Raw genomic sequence first — 18887 nt, forward strand, 5'->3', positions numbered from 1 at the left:
GTGGCCCCCACGCTGCCCTTCCGCCTACTTAAAGCCTCCGTCGCGAAACCCCCGATGCGAAAAACCACGATACGGAAAACCTTCCGGAGACGCCGCCGCCGCCAATCCCATCTCGGGGGATTACGGAGATCTCCTCCGGCACCCCGCCGGAGAGGGGATTCATCTCCCGGAGGACTCTACACCGCCATGGTCGCCTCCGGAGTGATGAGTGAGTAGTTCACCCCTGGACTATGGGTCCATAGAAGTAGCTAGATGGTTGTCTTCTCCTCATTGTGCTTCATTGTTGGATCTTGTGAGCTGCCTAACATGATCAAAATCATCTATCTGTAATACTCTATGTTGTGTTTGTCGGGATCCGATGGATAGAGAATACCATGTTATGTTAATTATCAAGTTATTACATATGTGTTGTTTATGATCTTGCATGCTCTCCGTTATTAGTAGAGGCTCTGGCCAAGTTTTTGCTCTTAACTCCAAGAGGGAGTATTTATGCTCGATAGTGGGTTCATGCTCGCATTGACACCTGGGACGGTGACGAGAAAGTTCTAAGGTTGTGTTGTGCTTGTTGCCACTAGGGATAAAACATTGGCGCTATGTCCGAGGATGTAGTTGTTGATTACATTACGCACCATACTTAATGCAATTGTCCGTTGTTTAGCAACTTAATACTTGGAAGGGGTTCGGATGATAACCTGAAGGTGGACTTTTTAGGCATAGATGCGGTTGGATGGTGGTCTATGTACTTTGTCGTAATGCCCAATTAAATCTCACTTGTACTTATCATGACATGTATGTGCATTGTTATGCCCTCTCTATTTGTCAATTGCCCGATCATAATTTGTTCACCCAACATGTTTTTATCTTATGGGAGAGACACCTCTAGTGAACTGTGGACCCCGGTCCATTCTTTTAATACTGAAATACAAATCTGCTGCAATACTTGTTTTTACTGTTTTCTCTGCAAACAATCATCTTCCACACAATACGGTTAATTCTTTGTTACAGACAAGCCGGTGAGATTGACAACCTCACCTGTTTCGTTGGGGCAAAGTACTTTGGTTGTGTTGTGCGGGTTCCACGTTGGCGCCGGAATCTCCGGTGTTGCGCCGCACTACATCCCGCCGCCATCAACCTTCAACGTGCTTCTTGGCTCCTCCTGGTTCGATAAACCTTGGTTTCTTTTCGAGGGAAAACTTGCTGCTGTGCGCATCATACCTTCCTCTTGGGGTTCCCAACGAACGTGTGAAATACACGCCATCAAGCATATTTTACGGCGCCGTTGCCGGGAGATCAAGACACGCTGCAAGGGGAGTCTCTACTTCTCAATCTCTTTACTTTGTTTTTGTCTTGCTTTATTTTATTTACTACTTTGTTTGCTGCACTTATATCAACACACAAAAAAATTAGTTGCTAGCTTTACTTTATTTACTGTCTTGTTTGCTATATCAAAAACACAAAAAATTAGTTTACTTGCATTTACTTTACCTAGTTTGCTTTATTTACTATTGCTAAAATGGCCACCCCTGAAAATACTAAGTTGTGTGACTTCACTAGCACAAATAATAATGATTTCCTATGCACACCTATTGCTCCACCTGCTACTACAGCAGAATTCTTTGAAATTAAACCTGCTTTACTTGAATCTTGTTATGCGAGAGCAATTTCTGGTGTTAGTTCCGATGATGCTTGCTGCCCATCTCAATAATTTTGTTGAACTATGTGAAATGCAAAAATATAAAGATGTAGATGGTGACATTATAAAATTAAAATTGTTTCCTTTCTCATTAAGAGGAAGAGCTAAAGATTGGTTGTTATCTCTGCCTAAGAATAGTATTGATTCATGGACTAAATGCAAGGATGCTTTTATTGGTAGATATTATCCCCCTGCTAAAATTATATCTCTGAGGAGTAGCATAATGAATTTTAAACAATTGGATAATGAACATGTTGCTCAAGCTTGGGAAAGAATGAAATCTTTGGTTAAAAATTGCCCAACCCATGGACTGACTACTTGGATGATCATCCAAACCTTCTATGCAGGACTAAATTTTCTTCGCGGAATTTATTGGATTCAGATGCTGGAGGTACCTTTATGTCCATCACTCTTGGTGAAGCAACAAAGCTCCTTGATAATATGATGGTTAATTACTCTGAATGGCACACGGAAAGAGCTCCACAAGGTAAGAAGGTAAATTCTGTTGAAGAATCCTCTTCCTTGAATGATAAGGTTGATGCTATTATGTCTATGCTTGCGAATGATAGGACTAATGTTGATCCTAATAATGTTCCATTAGCTTCATTGGTTGCCCAAGAAGAACATGTTGATGTGAACTTCATTAAAAATAATAATTTCAACAACAATGCCTATCGGAACAATTCTAGTAATAACTATAGGCCATATCCTTATAATAATGGTAACGGTTATGCTAATTTTTATGGGAATTATTACAACAATAATAGGAACACACCCCCTGGACTTGAAGCTATGCTTAAAGAATTTATTAGTACACAAACTGCCTTTAACAAATCTGTTTAGGAAAAGCTCAATAAAATTGATATTCTTGCTTCTAAGGTTGATAGTCTTGCCTCTGATGTTGATCTTTTGAAATCGGAAGTTATGCCTAATAGGGATATTGAAAATAAAATTGTTACTACAGCAAATGCCATCCAAGTTAGAATTAATGAGAATATAAGATTAATGGCTGAAGCTGCGTGCTAGGTGGGATAGAGAAGAAAATGAAAAACTAGCTAAAGAGAAAAATGTAGCTAAAGTTTGGACTATTACCACCACTAGCAATGCTAATGATTCACATGTTGCTGCACCTCCTACTATCAATGGTAAAATAATTGGTGTTGGCAATGCTTCTACTCCTAGTGCAAAGCGCGCAAAATTACCCGAAGCTGCTAAAGCTGCTGAAGCTGCTCGTGATAAAACTGCTGAAATTTTTTTCAACCTTGGGGATGATAATCCCATTACTTTAGATTGTAATGATTTAGATTTTGATGATTGCCACATCTCTGAAGTTATAAAGTTCTTACAAAAACTTGCTAAAAGTCCCAATGCTAGCGCTGTAAACTTGGCTTTCACAAAATATATTACAAATGCTCTCATAAAAGCTAGAGAAGAGAAACTAAAACTTGAAACTTCTATTCCTAGAAAGCTAGAGGATGGTTGGGAGCCCATCATTAAAATGAGGGTCAAAGATTTTGATTGTAATGCTTTATGTGATCTTGGTGCAAGTATTTCTGTTATGCCTAAAAAAGTCTATGATATGCTTGACTTGCCACCATTGAAAAACTGTTATTTGGATGTTAATCTCGCCATCAATGCTAAAAAGAAACCTTTGGGGAAAGTTGATAATGTTCATATTATGGTTAACAATAACCTTGTCCCCGTTGATTTTGTTGTCTTGGATATTGAATGCAATGCATCTTGCCCCATTATATTGGGAAGACCTTTTCTTCGAACCGTTGGTGCTACTATTGATATGAAGGAAGGTAATATTAAATATCAATTTCCTCTCAAGAAAGGTATGGAACACTTCCCTAGAAAGAGAATGAAGTTACCTTATGATTCTATTATTAGAACAAATTATGATGTTGATGCTTCGTCTCTTGATGTTACTTGAGTTACACTTTCGCGCCTAGCTGAAAGGCGTTAAAGAAAAGCGCTTATGGGAGACAACCCATGTTTTTACTACAGTATTTTTGTTTTATATTTGAGTCTTGGAAGTTGTTTACTACTGTAGCAACCTCTCCTTATCTTAGTTTTGAGTTTTGTTGTGCCAAGTAAAGTCTTTGATAGTAAAGTAAGTACTAGATTTGGATTACTGCGCAGTTCCAGATTTCTTTGCTGTCACGAATCTGGGTCTACCTCCCTGTAGGTAGCTCAGAAAATTAAGCCAATTTACGTGCATGATCCTCAGATATGTACGCAACTTTCATTCAATTTGGGCATTTTCATTTGAGCAAGTCTGGTGGCCTAATAAAATCCATCTTTACGGACTGTTCTGTTTTGACAGATTCTGCCTTTTTATTTCGCATTGCCTCTTTTGCTATGTTGGATGAATTTCTTTGATCCATTAATGTCCAGTAGCTTTATGCAATGTCCAGAAGTGTTAAGAATGATTGTGTCACCTCTGAACATGTTAATTTTTATTGTGCACTAACCCTCTAATGAGTTGTTTCGAGTTTGGTGTGGAGGAAGTTTTCAAGGATCAAGAGAGGAGTATGATGCAATATGATCAAGGAGAGTGAAAGCTCTAAGCTTGGGGATGCCCCGGTGGTTCACCCCTGCATATTCTAAGAAGACTCAAGTGTCTAAGCTTGGGGATGCCCAAGGCATCCCCTTCTTCATCGACAACATTATCGAGGTTCCTCCCCGAAACTATATTTTTATTCCGTCACATCTTATGCACTTTGCTTGGAGCGTCGGTTTGTTTTTGTTTTTGTTTTGTTTGAATAAAATGGATCCTAGCATTCACTTTGTGGGAGAGAGACACTCTCCGCTGTAGCATATGGACAAGTATGTCCTTAGGCTCTACTCATAGTATTCATGGCGAAGTTTCTTCTTCGTTAAATTGTTATAAGGTTGGAATTGGAAAATACTACATGTAGTAATTCTAAAATGTCTTGGATAATTTGATACTTGGCAATTGTTGTGCTAATGTTTAAGCTCTTGCATCATATACTTTGCACCCATTAATGAAGAAACACTTAGAGCTTGCTAATTTGGTTTGCATATTTGGTTTCTCTAGAGTCTAGATAACATCTAGTATTGAGTTTTGAACAACAAGGAAGACGGTGTAGAGTCTTATAATGTTTACAATATGTCTTTTATGTGAGTTTTGCTGCACCGTTCATCCTTGTGTTTGTTTCAAATAACCTTGCTAGCCTAAACCTTGTATCGAGAGGGAATACTTCTCATGCATCCAAAATCCTTGAGCCAACCACTATGCCATTTGTGTCCACCATACCTACCTACTTCATGGTATTTCTCCGCCATTCCAAAGTAAATTGCTTGAGTGCTACCTTTAAAATTCCATCATTCACCTTTGCAATATATAGCTCATGGGACAAATAGCTTAAAAACTATTGTGGTATTGAATATGTACTTATGCACTTTATCTCTTATTAAGTTGCTTGTTGTGCGATAACCATGCTTCGGGGATGCCATCAACTATTCTTTGTTGAATATCATGTGAGTTGCTATGCATGTCCGTCTTGTCCGAAGTAAGAGAGATCTACCACCTTAATGGTTGGAGCATGCATATTGTTAGAGAAGAACATTGGGCCGCTAACTAAAGCCATGAATCATGGTGGAAGTTTCAGTTTTGGACATATATCCTCAATCTCATATGAGAATAATAATTGTTGTCACATGCTTATGCATTAAAGAGGAGTCCATTATCTGTTGTCCATGTTGTCCCGGTATGGATGTCTAAGTTGAGAATAATCAAAAGCGAGAAATCCAAAATGCGAGCTTTCTCCTTAGACCTTTGTACGAGCGGCATGGAGGTACCCCATTGTGACACTTGGTTAAAACATGTGCATTGCAAAGATCCGGTAGTCCAAGCTAATTAGGACAAGGTGCGGGCACTATTAGTATACTATGCATGAGGCTTGCAACTTGTAAGATATAATTTACATAACTCATATGCTTTATTACTACCGTTGACAAAATTGTTTCATGTTTTCAAAATAAAAGCTCTAGCACAAATATAGCAATCGATGCTTTCCTCTTTGAAGGACCATTCTTTTACTTTTATGTTGAGTCAGTTCACCTATCTCTCTCCACCTCAAGAAGCAAACACTTGTGTGAACTGTGCATTGATTCCTACATACTTGCATATTGCACTTGTTATATTACTTTATGTTGACAATTATCCATGAGATATACATGTTATAAGTTGAAAGCAACCGCTGAAACTTAATCTTCCTTTGTGTTGCTTCAATACCTTTACTTTGATTTATTGCTTTATGAGTTAACTCTTATGCAAGACTTATTGATGCTTGTCTTGAAGTACTATTCATGAAAAGTCTTTGCTTTATGATTCACTTGTTTACTCATGTCATTACCATTGTTTTGATCGCTGCATTCATTACATATGTTTACAAATAGTATGATCAAGGTTATGATGGCATGTCACTTCAGAAATTATCTTTGTTATCGTTTTACCTGCTCGGGACGAGCGAGAACTAAGCTTGGGGATGCTTGATACGTCTCCGACATATCGATAATTTCTTATGTTCTATGCCATATTATTGATGATACCTACATGTTTTATGCACACTTTATGTCATATTCGTGCATTTTCTGGAACTAACCTATTAAAAGATGCCGAAGAGCTAGTTGCTGTTTTCTGCTGTTTTTGGTTTCAGAAATCCTAGTAACGAAATATTCTCGGAATTGGACGAAATCAAGACCCAGGGTCCTATTTTGCCACGAACCTTCCAGATGACCGAAAGGGATACGAAGTGGGGCCACGAGGGGCTGCCACCATAGGGAGGCGCAGCCCAACCCTTGGCCGCGCCGACCTGTGGTGTGGGGCCCCCGTGTGGCCCCCCACGCTGCCCTTCCGCCTACTTAAAGCCTCCGTCGCGAAACCCCTGATGCGAAAAACCACGATACGGAAAACCTTCCAGAGACGCCGCCGCCAATCCCATCTCGGGGGATTACGGAGATCTCCTCCGGCACCCTGCCGGAGAGGGGATTCATCTCCCGGAGGACTCTACACCGCCATGGTCGCCTCCGGAGTGATGAGTGAGTAGTTCACCCCTGGACTATGGGTCCATAGCAGTAGTTAGATGGTTGTCTTCTCCTCATTGTGCTTCATTGTTGGATCTTGTGAGCTGCCTAACATGATCAAGATCATCTATCTGTAATACTCTATGTTGTGTTTGTCGGGATCCAATGGATAGAGAATACCATGTTATGTTAATTATCAAGTTATTACATATGTGTTGTTTATGATCTTGCATGCTCTCCGTTATTAGTAGAGGCTCGGCCAAGTTTTTGCTCTTAACTCCAAGAGGGAGTATTTATGCTCGATAGTGGGTTCATGCCTGCATTGACACCGGGACGATGACGAGAAAGTTCTAAGGTTGTGTTGTCTCTGTTGCCACTAGGGATAAAACATTGGCGCTATGTCCGAGGATGTAGTTGTTGATTACATTACACACCATACTTAATGCAATTGTCTCGTTGTTTAGCAACTTAATACTGGAAGGGGTTAGGATGATAACCTGAAGGTGGACTTTTTAGGCATAGATGCAGTTGGATGGCGGTCTATGTACTTTGTCGTAATGCCCAATTAAATCTCACTGTACTTATCATGACATGTATGTGCATTGTTATGACCTCTCTATTTGTCAATTGCCCGACTGTAATTTGTTCACCCAACATGCTTTTATCTTATGGGAGAGACACCTCTAGTGAACTGTGGACCCCGGTCCATTCTTTTAATACTGAAATACAAATCTGCTGCAATACTTGTTTTTACTCGTTTTCTCTGCAAACAATCATCTTCCACACAATACGGTTAATCCTTTGTTACAGCAAGCCGGTGAGATTGACAACCTCACTTGTTTCGTTGGGGCAAAGTACTTTGGTTGTGTTGTGCGGGTTCCACGTTGGCGCCGGAATCTCCGGTGTTGCGCCGCACTACATCCCGCCGCCATCAACCTTCAACGTGCTTCTTGGCTCCTCCTGGTTCGATAAACCTTGGTTTCTTTCTGAGGGAAAACTTGCTGCTGTGCGCATCATATCTTCCTCTTGGGGTTCCCAACGAACGTGTGAAATACACGCCATCAGGGGACGTGTTTCGTTCGTGCCGCGTTTGGGGGACGTCGCTCCCCAGCCGCATCCCCAAACGCCCCCCCCCCAAACATTAAAATATTCTTTTTTTTATTTTTTTATTTTTATTTCAATAAAGAGAAGTAATATTCCACAAACTAATACATAATTGGGAACGTGGGTTACACGAAGATACAATTTGGAACATGGTTTTCCATAAACTAATACATAGTTTGAACCATGGTGGACACAAATATAAATTTTTGCAAAAAAAACTAAACCTAACTAGGTCGTACATCGAAGGTTTCCTGTGTTCTCTGCTAAGAAAGAACACTCGAGAGCACACCCAGTCACCCAAACTGGAAAATTCAGCGGGAGATGGTTCCCTTGTTGGTTGTACCGATGACGAACATCCAGAAACCTCCGTGCACGTATTCACTGCGAAGAAACAACACTCTTCATCAGTCGTCCTCCTCGTCGGTGCTGTCGCCATGGTAGTCCCGGCGGCAGCGCGTCTCGTCGAAGACCTTGACGCTCATGTCCCTGTCGCCAAAGTAGGAGAATAAGACGATGAAGCCGGCTTCGAGGCTGTGGTGGCGCGCGAACTTCTCCCAGCCGATGTGGAGGTACATCTTGTCGCGCGCGTCGTAGATCACGTCGACGATCCACCGGTAGTAGCCGCACGAAGCCTCCCGCAGATGCATCGTGCCTGATGACCCACAAGTATAGGGGATCGCAACAGTCTTCGAGGGAAGTATTACCCAATTTATTGATTCGACACAAGGGGAGACAAAGAACACTTGGAAGCCTTAACAACGGAGTTGTCAATTCAGTTGCACCTGGAAACAGACTTGCTCGCAAGAGTTTATCGAGTAGTAACAGTTTTATAGCGATAGCGATAGTGAAATAACAAGCGACGAGTAACAAAGACAGCGAGTAGTGATTATAGTAAACAGCAGGATTAAAATACTGTAGGCACGGGGACGGATGACGGGCGTTGCATGGATGAGAGAAACTCATGTAACAATCATAGCAGGGCATTTGCGAGATAATAATAAAACGGTGTCCAAGTACTAATCAATCAATAGGCATGTGTTCCAATTATAGTCGTGCGTGCTCGCAATGAGAAACTTGCACAACATCTTTTGTCCTACCAGCCGGTGGCAGCCGGGCCTCAAGGGAAACTATCTGGATATTAAGGTACTCCTTTTAATAGAGTACCGGAGCAAAGCATTAACACTCCGTGAACACATGTGATCCTCACATCACTACCATTCCCTCCGGTTGTCCCGATTTCTGTCACTTCGGGGCCATCGGTTCCGGACAGACGACATGTGTATACAACTTATAGGTAAGACCATAAACAATGAATATCATGATGAAACAATAACATGTTCAGATCTGAGATCATGGCACTCGGGCCCTAGTGACAAGCATTAAGCATAACAAGTTGCAACAATATCATCAAAGTACCAATTACGGACACTAGGCACTATGCCCTAACAATCTTATGCTATTATATGACCAATCTCATCCAATCCCTACCATCCCCTTCACCTACAGCGGGGGAATTACTCACACATGGATGGGGGAAACATGGCTGGTTGATGTAGAGGCGTTGGCGGTGATGGCGGTGATGATCTCCTCCAATTCCCCGTCCCGGCGGAGTGCCAGAACGGAGACTTCTGGCTCCCGCGACGGAGTTTCGCGATGTGGCGGCGTTCCGGAGGGTTTCGGCGACTTCGACTTCCTCCCCGGCGTTTTTAGGTCGAGGCGAATAAGTAGTCCGAAGGAGGGCGTCGGAGGCCGGCCGAGGGGCCACACCACGGGCCGCGCGGGCCCCCTAGGCCGCGCCGCCCTATGGTGTGGGGCCCTCGGGCCTCCACTTCAATTGCCCTTCGGCTCCGTTAGTTTCCTGGGAAAATAGGGCCTTCGCATAAATTCCGAGGTTTTTCCCGAAAGTTGGATTTCCGCACAAAAACGAGACACCGAGAGCGGTTCTGCGAAAACAGCGTTAGTCCGTGTTAGTTGCATCCAAAATACACAAATTAGAGGCCAAACAATAGCAAAAGTGTTCGGGAAAGTAGATACGTTTTGGACGTATCAACTCCCCCAAGCTTAGCTTATTGCTTGTCCTCAAGCAATTCAGTTAACAACCGAGCGATAAAAGAACTTTCACGAACACATTTGCTCATATGATGTATATATATTCTCATGTTATGGCTAATACTTAAGCAGTTCATAATGAGACACATGCAAATAAGATCATCTAACAGCTATGTCAATCATGGAGAGGTACCAACAATTAATAATAAGCATCAAGAATCATGTACATAAGCAAGATTGCAATGTTCATAAGAGAGTATGATAAAGTGGTATCTCGCTTGCCTGTATTTGATTGGCAAAACATAAATGCCCGGGCACCTCTGGAGTTCATAGAAAGACTAGAAGTAGTGATTGTCAAAAGATAAATGCATCAAAGTTATACCACAATCAATCATATTTTGAGACAAGCATATCGTACTAAGAATGACAGTTGTGCTCTCAAGATAGTACTCAAAGAAATAATGGAGACACAATATAAAAGTAAAAGATTGACCCTTCGCAGAGGGAAGCAGGGATTAACATGCGCTAGAGCTTTTCATTTTTATAAATCAGGAGTAAAATTATTTTGAGAGGTGTTTGTTGTTGTCAACGAATGGTAATGGGTACACTAACTACCTCGCCAACCGGACTTTCAAGAGCGGCTCCCATGAATTATTGCATATTTATTTGGCACTCCTTCCAACCTTTCTTGCACAAACCATGGCTAACCGAATCCTCGGGTGCCTGCCAACAATCTCATACCATGAAGGAGTGCCTTTTTATTTTAGTTTTATTATGATGATGACACTCCCCCAACCTTTGCTTACACAAGCCATGGCTAACCGAATCCTTCGGGTGCCGTCCAACAATCACAAACCATGGAGGAGTGTCTATTTAAGTTTAATTAATTCGGGACTCGGGAATCCCATTGCCGGCTCTTTTTGCAAAATTATTGGATAAGCGGATGTGCCACTATTCCATATGAGAGTCCGTCAAAAGTAAATGACAAGGTTGAAAGCTAAACACCACATACTTCCTCATGAGCTATGAAACATAAACACAAATTGAGAAGCATTTTGAAGGTTTTAAAGGTAGCGCATGAGAATTTGCTTGGAATGGTTTGAAATGCCATGCATAGGTATTTATGGTGGACACTCGGAATAACTTGGTTTTCATGTGTTTGGAGGCACGAGCAGCGTTCCCGCTCAGTACAAGTGAAGGCTAGCAAAAGACTAGGGAGCGACGAATCAAGAGAGCGAGAATCGTCATAATCATGCTTGCGGCAAAATAAATTAACGGAGGCATAAAAGTGATACAAGAACTCTGAAGCAATGTAAATCATTGAGGCTTAATTGACTCTTATTCAGTCATATGCATGCGTGAGCATGTGCCAAGTCGATATAAATGAATTATTCAGAGGAGGATACCACAATGCCATACTTACTTATGAATAAAACAATGCAAGCAAACATCCATGACATGCTACTCATATTAATAGATTGGAGCTAATCATGAGAGATCATAAACTACTAGACTTTCTCAAATAACATATACCTCACATGAACCAACTAAGCATGCTCACATGGATGAGTATATGTACAAAAATGAAAACAAATAGAGTTCATACCAGCCTCTCACCACAATCGGATTGTCGTAGATCGTCATTATTGCCTTTTCACTTGTGTAGCTTGGATAATATGAAATGAAAACCACGCTCCAGCCACCGAAGACCATTGAACTCATAAAGAACTTTACAAACCAAAGAAGAACAGCAAATATTTTTGGTGTTTTCAAATTGCAAATAAGAACAAGAGGAAACAAGAAAACAAAGCAAAATCTTTTGGGTTTTCTTATAGCAAACTAGCAATAGCAAATAAAGCGAAACAAATGCAAGAAACCAAAGCAAACAAATGGTGAAGAGAAACAACAGAAATATTTTTGGTCTTTTTGTGTTTTGGAAAGGAACAAAGCAAAAACAAGAAATAGCAAACTAAAAGAAACACAGAAAAGCGAGATGGCAGAAATCTGCCAAAACCTGACAGCAGTACAGAAATCGATTTTTACAAAAATCTTACGTTGCTCAGTTCAAAAAGTGTTCAACTAATGAAAGTTAGATAACAACCTGGGGAACCTGCACAAAAATTTTCAGCTCAAAATGACGCTCTGGCTATTTTTGAGAATTTTTACGGTAACGTTCCAGAATCTGTTTTCAGGCAGCACTTCCCCAAATATCATCTTCCTCTCATTAGAAAACCACTCAAACGAACAAAGCAAGTATGTGCAAGTATCCAGCAACCATAATATGCAAAGAATGAGTGATTCCGGTATACCTCCCCCCAAGCTTAGGCTCTTGGCCTAAGTGGAGTTCAACCCCAACGAGGGTCCTTCCTCGCCGGTGGGTAGTCCATGGAGTAGTCATAGTAAAGCTCCTGCGCGAGAAGAAAAGCGTGGAGGCTCCGCATATCCACCATGTTGATGCGAGGAACTTGCTGCATCGGATGATGAGTCGAGGTGCTCCTCGACCTCTATGTCGTCTCTTGCATGTTGGCCTCCTCTCTCTATATGTGCATCCAGTGCACCTTCACTTTCACCTGAGAAACTCCTTCCATCGCAAATCATCTTGTAAAGATCCGAGAGTTCTTGCGGCGATCCCCTTATCTTCTCGCACGACCCCCATTGCGGTATTCTAATTGCTGCACAAAAAGCACTAAATGGCAAGTTGACAGTTTTATTGTAAATTTTATACTGGACCGTGGGGTTAGATCGCGACCAATTAAACTTGAAGTCCTGCACAAAAGCCATAGTTAATTTTACATATTGTCTTGGCTCTCCTTCAACAAAGTCACTCAGCCCTGCACGAGAAATTAGAGTTTGAACATCTTCAAATATCCCCGCGCTTCTCATGAAATCCACGCACGGGTAGTAAGAGGGGTATACTCCCTCTTCACGATTGACTATCATAACTTGTTGGACTTCCAATTCTTGCTGGTTCAAGTGATATCTATTCCATTCCATTTTCTGAAATTTCAACAACCAATATAAAAATTTGATTTGGTGACATAAAATTGAGGGAAACTACCATAGGAACTTGCTAGAGTACTAATCATGCATCAAAACTAGTTTCTACCACTTAGAACAAGCATGCAAGCTCACTAAACATGTTACCTACAGCAGCAAAATATTCAAGATATACTCAACCAAACGAAATTCTACTTGGATGGGTGGAGGAGTCACATACCGAAGAGCAAATGTGCCAAATTTCGGACATAAATCTGGGCTGAGCAAAGAGATCGAGAAATCTGGAGCTCCGGAGCAAAAACGCGAGAGAGATGAACTTGGTACGAGTTTTTTCGGGAGAGAGAAGGTGCTCGGGAGAAAGAGATGACAAAGTGGGGCGAGGGGAGCCCACACCACATGGTGGCGCGGCCACCTCCTTGGCCGCGCCAGCCCGGTGGTGTGGCGCCCTCCGGTGCCCCACAGGTCATCCTCTCGGTGCTCCTGAGTGCCTCGTCGAAAAATAGGACCAACGGTATAATTTTTGTGAATTTTTGAAAACTTTGAAAAACACACATTTCTGGGTATTTAGTTTATTATTCCCGGCCAGGAAAAATTTAGAAATCTTCAAATAACCAAAGAACTTTACAAATTAAAAGTGCTACAACAACTAGAGCAAGTGGAGGAAGAAAGATATGTTGTTTACCTCCTCTGTGCATATAAAAAGTATTTGTTAACAAGGTTGATCAAGTCTTGCCACCAAATAAATTTTACATAGCATATGAAGAAATAAACCTCAAATCAATCATGTTACCTTGAATTGTATTGATATGGATCCAATAACAAGAGTTTGATATTCTTCTTTAGGCTCATATATAGGACAATCGATGGTTCCCACTTTGATAGTTCTCACATTAGAAATAGTATTAACTCCACACGCTTTCTCAATCCTCTTGGGGAAATAAACGGTATGTTCCCTATCATCAACATTGAAAGTAACCTTTCCTTTGTTGCAATCAATAACAGCCCTCGCGGTGTTAAGAAAAGGTCTCCCAAGAATAATAGACATATTATCATCTTCGGGCATTTCCAATACAACAAAATCAGTTAATATCAAGCAGTTAGTAGTAACTTGAACAGGAACATTCTCACATATACCAACAGGAATAGCAGTAGATTTATCAGCCATTTGCAAAGATATATCAGTAGGTATCAACTTATCCAAGTAAAGTCTCTTATAAAGAGAAAAAGGCATAACACTAACACCGGCTCCCAAGTCACATAGAGCAGTTTTAACATAATTATTCTTAATAGAACAAGGAATAGTAGGTATACCTGGGTCGCCCAACTTCTTTGGAATTTTGCTATTGAAAGAGTAATTAGCAAGCATAGTGGAAATTTCCTCATTGGGGATTTTCCTTTTGTTAGTAACAATATCTTTCATATACTTTGAATAAGGAGGCAATTTAATAGCATCAGTTAAAGGGATTTGCAAGAATAAAGGTTTCATCCAATCGCAGAATTTATTATAGTCTTCTTCCTTTGATTTTAGTTTCTTAGCAGGAAAAGGCATTGGCTTTTGCACCCAAGGTTCTCTTTCATTACCATGTTTCTCAGTAATAAAATCTTCTTTAGTATACTTTTTATTTTTAGCATGCTTTTCAGGTTCTTCTTCAACCTCTTCTTTATCCGGAGTATCATTCTTATCATTATCTTTATCATTATCATGTTCATTACCACTTTCGGTTTCAGCATCAGAAATAGAAATACTATTAGGATCATTAACGGGTTCAGAGGATTCTACAACATTTTTATGTTTCTTTTTCTTTTTCTTCTTAGAATGAGCACTAGGTTCAATGCGTTGAGAATCTTGTTCAATTCTTTTGGGATGCCCTTCAGGATATAGAGGATCCTGGGTAGAGACACCACCTCTAGTTGTTACTTCATAAGCATGTTTCTCTTTAGAATTATTCCCTAACAAGTCATTTTGCACTTTAGTGAGTTGATCAATTTGAGTCTGAATCATTTGAAAATGTTTGACAAGCATCTTAACATCATTGGAGGTTCTCTCCACAATATCATGCAATTGACTAATAGCTTGAGAATTTTCCATTAAATGATTCTCTACTCTCATATTAAAATTTTCTTGCTTAACAATATAATTATCAAACTCATCTAAGCATTGTGCAGGAGGTTTCGAATACGGAATATCTTCCCTAGTAAAGCGTTGAAGGGAGTTTACCTCAATCATGGATGAAGGGGGAATTATCTCACATATATCTTCTATAGGAGGTAGATTCTTCACATCTTCAGATTTAATACCTTTCTCCTTGAGAGACTTCTTGGCTTCCCTCATATCTTCATCATTCAATTTAATTAAACCCCTCTTCTTCACTATTGGCGTTGGAGTTGGTTCGAGCGTAGTCCAATCATCATAATTCCGGCCTATTTTAGCCAATAATTCTTCAGCGTCGTCTGGAGTTCTTTTCCTGAAAACACAACCAACACAACTATCCAGGTATGCCCTAGACTCAATGGTTAGTCCACTATAAAATATATCAAGTAAATCATGCTTTTCTAAATCATGGTCAGGCAAAGCTCTAATAAGAGAGCAAAATCTCGCCCAAGCCTCGGGCAATTTCTCCTCATCTCCCTGATCAAAATTATAAACTCTCTGCAAAGCAGCATGTTGAGCACTAGCAGGAAAGTATTTGCGGAAGAAAACATCAAGCAATTCTTTCGGACTTTTAATAGAATTAGGTGGCAAATTATTATACCAAGTTTTAGCGTCATCCTTCAATGAGAATGGAAATATTTTAGCAACAAAGTAAGTACGCTTCTTAACATCATCAGAAAACAAGCTACTCAAAGTAGATAACTCAGTCATGTGTTCAACGAAGCACTTTCTTTTTCGAGTACCACAAAAAGGTGTTTTCTCAACAATAGCTATATGAGATAGATCAAGAGAAAAATCATAATCTTTATCCCTAATGTTTATAGGAGATGTGGCAAATTTAGGATCAGGAGACAGTTTATATCTAACAGTGTGTTCTGCAAGCAACTTTTTAATTTTTCTTGCATCAGTAGTAGCATTGCATTTTTCAATAAAATCATCATCAAGCTCCACATAATCTTCCTCAAGATCATCACTAAAATAATCAAGTTCAGGTGAACTAACAGGTGTAGTAGCATTAGGAGTTTCAGTATTTTCAATTTGTCTAGATTTAGCAATTGTAGCATCTAGAAAAGATCCCAATGAACCACTATCATCAAGCACAGCAGAAACATTATCAATATTATGAGAGTGTTCAGATTCAGCAGATGTACCCGCATGCGAAGCATGTGGCGGTGAAACAAGTTTATCAATCACATATGGTGAATCAAGTGTAGCGGAGGTACTCAGAATTGTACCTTTTCTTGTAGTGGATGGTAATATGGCGATCTTAGTATCGCGAGGTTTACCCATGATGGAGAATTTGCAGCGAACAATATTAATCCAAGTGAACTTCCAAATAAAGCTATGCTCCCGGCAACGGCGCCGTAGAAAATAGTCTTGATGACCCACAAGTATAGGGGATCGCAACGAGTCTTCGAGGGAAGTATTACCCAATTTATTGATTCGACACAAGGGGAGACAAAGAACACTTGGAAGCCTTAACAACGGAGTTGTCAATTCAGTTGCACCTGGAAACAGACTTGCTCGCAAGAGTTTATCAGTAGTAACGGTTTTATAGCAGTAGCAGCAGTGAAATAACAGCGGCAGAGTAACAAAGACAGCAGTAGTGATTTTAGTAAACAGCAGGATTAAAATACTGTAGGCACGGGGAAGGATGACGGGCGTTGCATGGATGAGAGAAACTCATGTAACAATCATAGCAGGGCATTTGCAGATAATAATAAAACGGTGTCCAAGTACTAATCAATCAATAGGCATGTGTTCCAATTATAGTCGTGCGTGCTCGCAATGAGAAACTTGCACAACATCTTTTGTCCTACCAGCCGGTGGCAGCCGGGCCTCAAGGGAAACTACTCGGATATTAAGGTACTCCTTTTAATAGAGTACCGGAGCAAAGCATTAACACTCTGTGAACACATGTGATCCTCACATCACTACCATTCCCTCCGGTTGTCCCGATTTCTGTCACTTCGGGGCCATCGGGTCCGGACAGCGACATGTGTATACAACTTATAGGTAATACCATAAACAATGAATATCATGATGAAACAATAACATGTTCAGATCTGAGATCATGGCACTCGGGCCCTAGTGACAAGCATTAAGCATAACAAGTTGCAACAATATCATCAAAGTACCAATTACGGACACTAGGCACTATGCCCTAACAATCTTATGCTATTACATGACCAATCTCATCCAATCCCTACCATCCCCTTCACCTACAGCGGGGGAATTACTCACACATGGATGGGGGAAACATGGCTGGTTGATGTAGAGGCGTTGGCGGTGATGGCGGTGATGATCTCCTCCAATTCCCCGTCCCGGCGGAGTGCCAGAACGGAGACTTCTGGCTCCCGCGACGGAGTTTCGCGATGTGGCGGCGTTCCGGAGGGTTTCGGCGACTTCGACTTCCTCCCCGGCGTTTTTAGGTCGAGGCGAATAAGTAGTCCGAAGGAGGGCGTCGGAGGCCGGCCGAGGGGGCCACACCACGGGGCCGCGCGGGCCCCCCGGGCCGCGCCGCCCTATGGTGTGGGGCCCTCGGGCCTCCACTTCAATTGCCCTTCGGCTCCGTTAGTTTCTCGGGAAAATAGGGCCTTCTGCATAAATTCCGAGGTTTTTCCCGAAAGTTGGATTTCTGCACAAAAACGAGACACCAGAGCAGTTCTGCTGAAAACCGCGTTAGTCCGTGTTAGTTGCATCCAAAATACACAAATTAGAGGCCAAACAATATCAAAAGTGTTCGGGAAAGTAGATACGTTTTGGACGTATCAGTGCCCGGGCGGTCGTCGCCGGCGGCGTACTCGGCGAAGGAGTCCGGCAGCCTCTGATGCCGCGTGGGTCGCCCTTGAGGACGAGGACGAACTCGAACAGCACGCCCGGCTCCACGTCCATCTCCGATGATGAAGACGACGGCGAGCGTGCAGCTCTGCCGTGGCCACGACCACGACCATGACCACGACCGCGAGCTCGGCCTCCGCCTCTCCCAGCCATGGCGTCGACTCTTGTTGAGATGGTGGTGGCTAGGGTTGGGGAGAGAGGCGCTAGGGTTTGTGTGTGAGAGGGACGGTTAGAGGCGGCCATTTTTATAGGCCAGAGGGAGGTGGGGGAGCAGTGGCGCTCATTTACGAGGCACGCAGAGCTAGGCGCGACGAGACGCGTCGCTCCGCCTCTGCGGGAACTGCACCGTCGCTGCGCCTCTGCGGGAACTGCACCGTCGCTGTGCGCCAATAACTTCCGTCGCGAGGTAGGCGACGGTTAGGTTAAAATTTATTGTGCCACTGACACATCGGTCCCGCGTTGCTTTGCCTCGCTTTTCGTTGTGTCCGGCGTCCCCGGTGCGTCCCCTGTGGGGCGGGGACGGGCTCGGGGCGCCGGACACCGTATCGGGGCGCGCCGGACAAAAAACGGGGTTGGGGGACGCGGCTGGACGCGTTTTTTTGTCCGGCGTGCCACAAATTGATGGAATTCGTAGAATAGAAAACAAAAATTTTCCTACCGCAAGAACGAATAACAAGCCAAGATGCAATCTAGAAGATGGTAGCAACGAGAAGATCATGAGACTAACCCTTGAAGATTTCCAAAGCCTACGAGATTAGATCTTGTTGTTGCTGTAGTCGATCACTTGCCGCTTTCAAAAGCGCGTAGAAGATCTTGACGGTGCCACAGTCGGACAGCACCTCCGTACTCGGTCACACGTTTGGTGTTGATGACGAAGTCCTTCTCCCCGTTCCAGCGGGCAGCAGAAGTAGTAGATCCTCCTCGGAATCCCGACAACACGATGGCGTGGTGGCGGTGGTGATGGAGATCTCCGGCAGGGCTTCGCCTAAGCGCTAT

Source organism: Lolium rigidum, chromosome 1, assembly GCF_022539505.1.
Source record: "Lolium rigidum isolate FL_2022 chromosome 1, APGP_CSIRO_Lrig_0.1, whole genome shotgun sequence".
Taxonomy (NCBI): Eukaryota; Viridiplantae; Streptophyta; class Magnoliopsida; order Poales; family Poaceae; genus Lolium; species Lolium rigidum.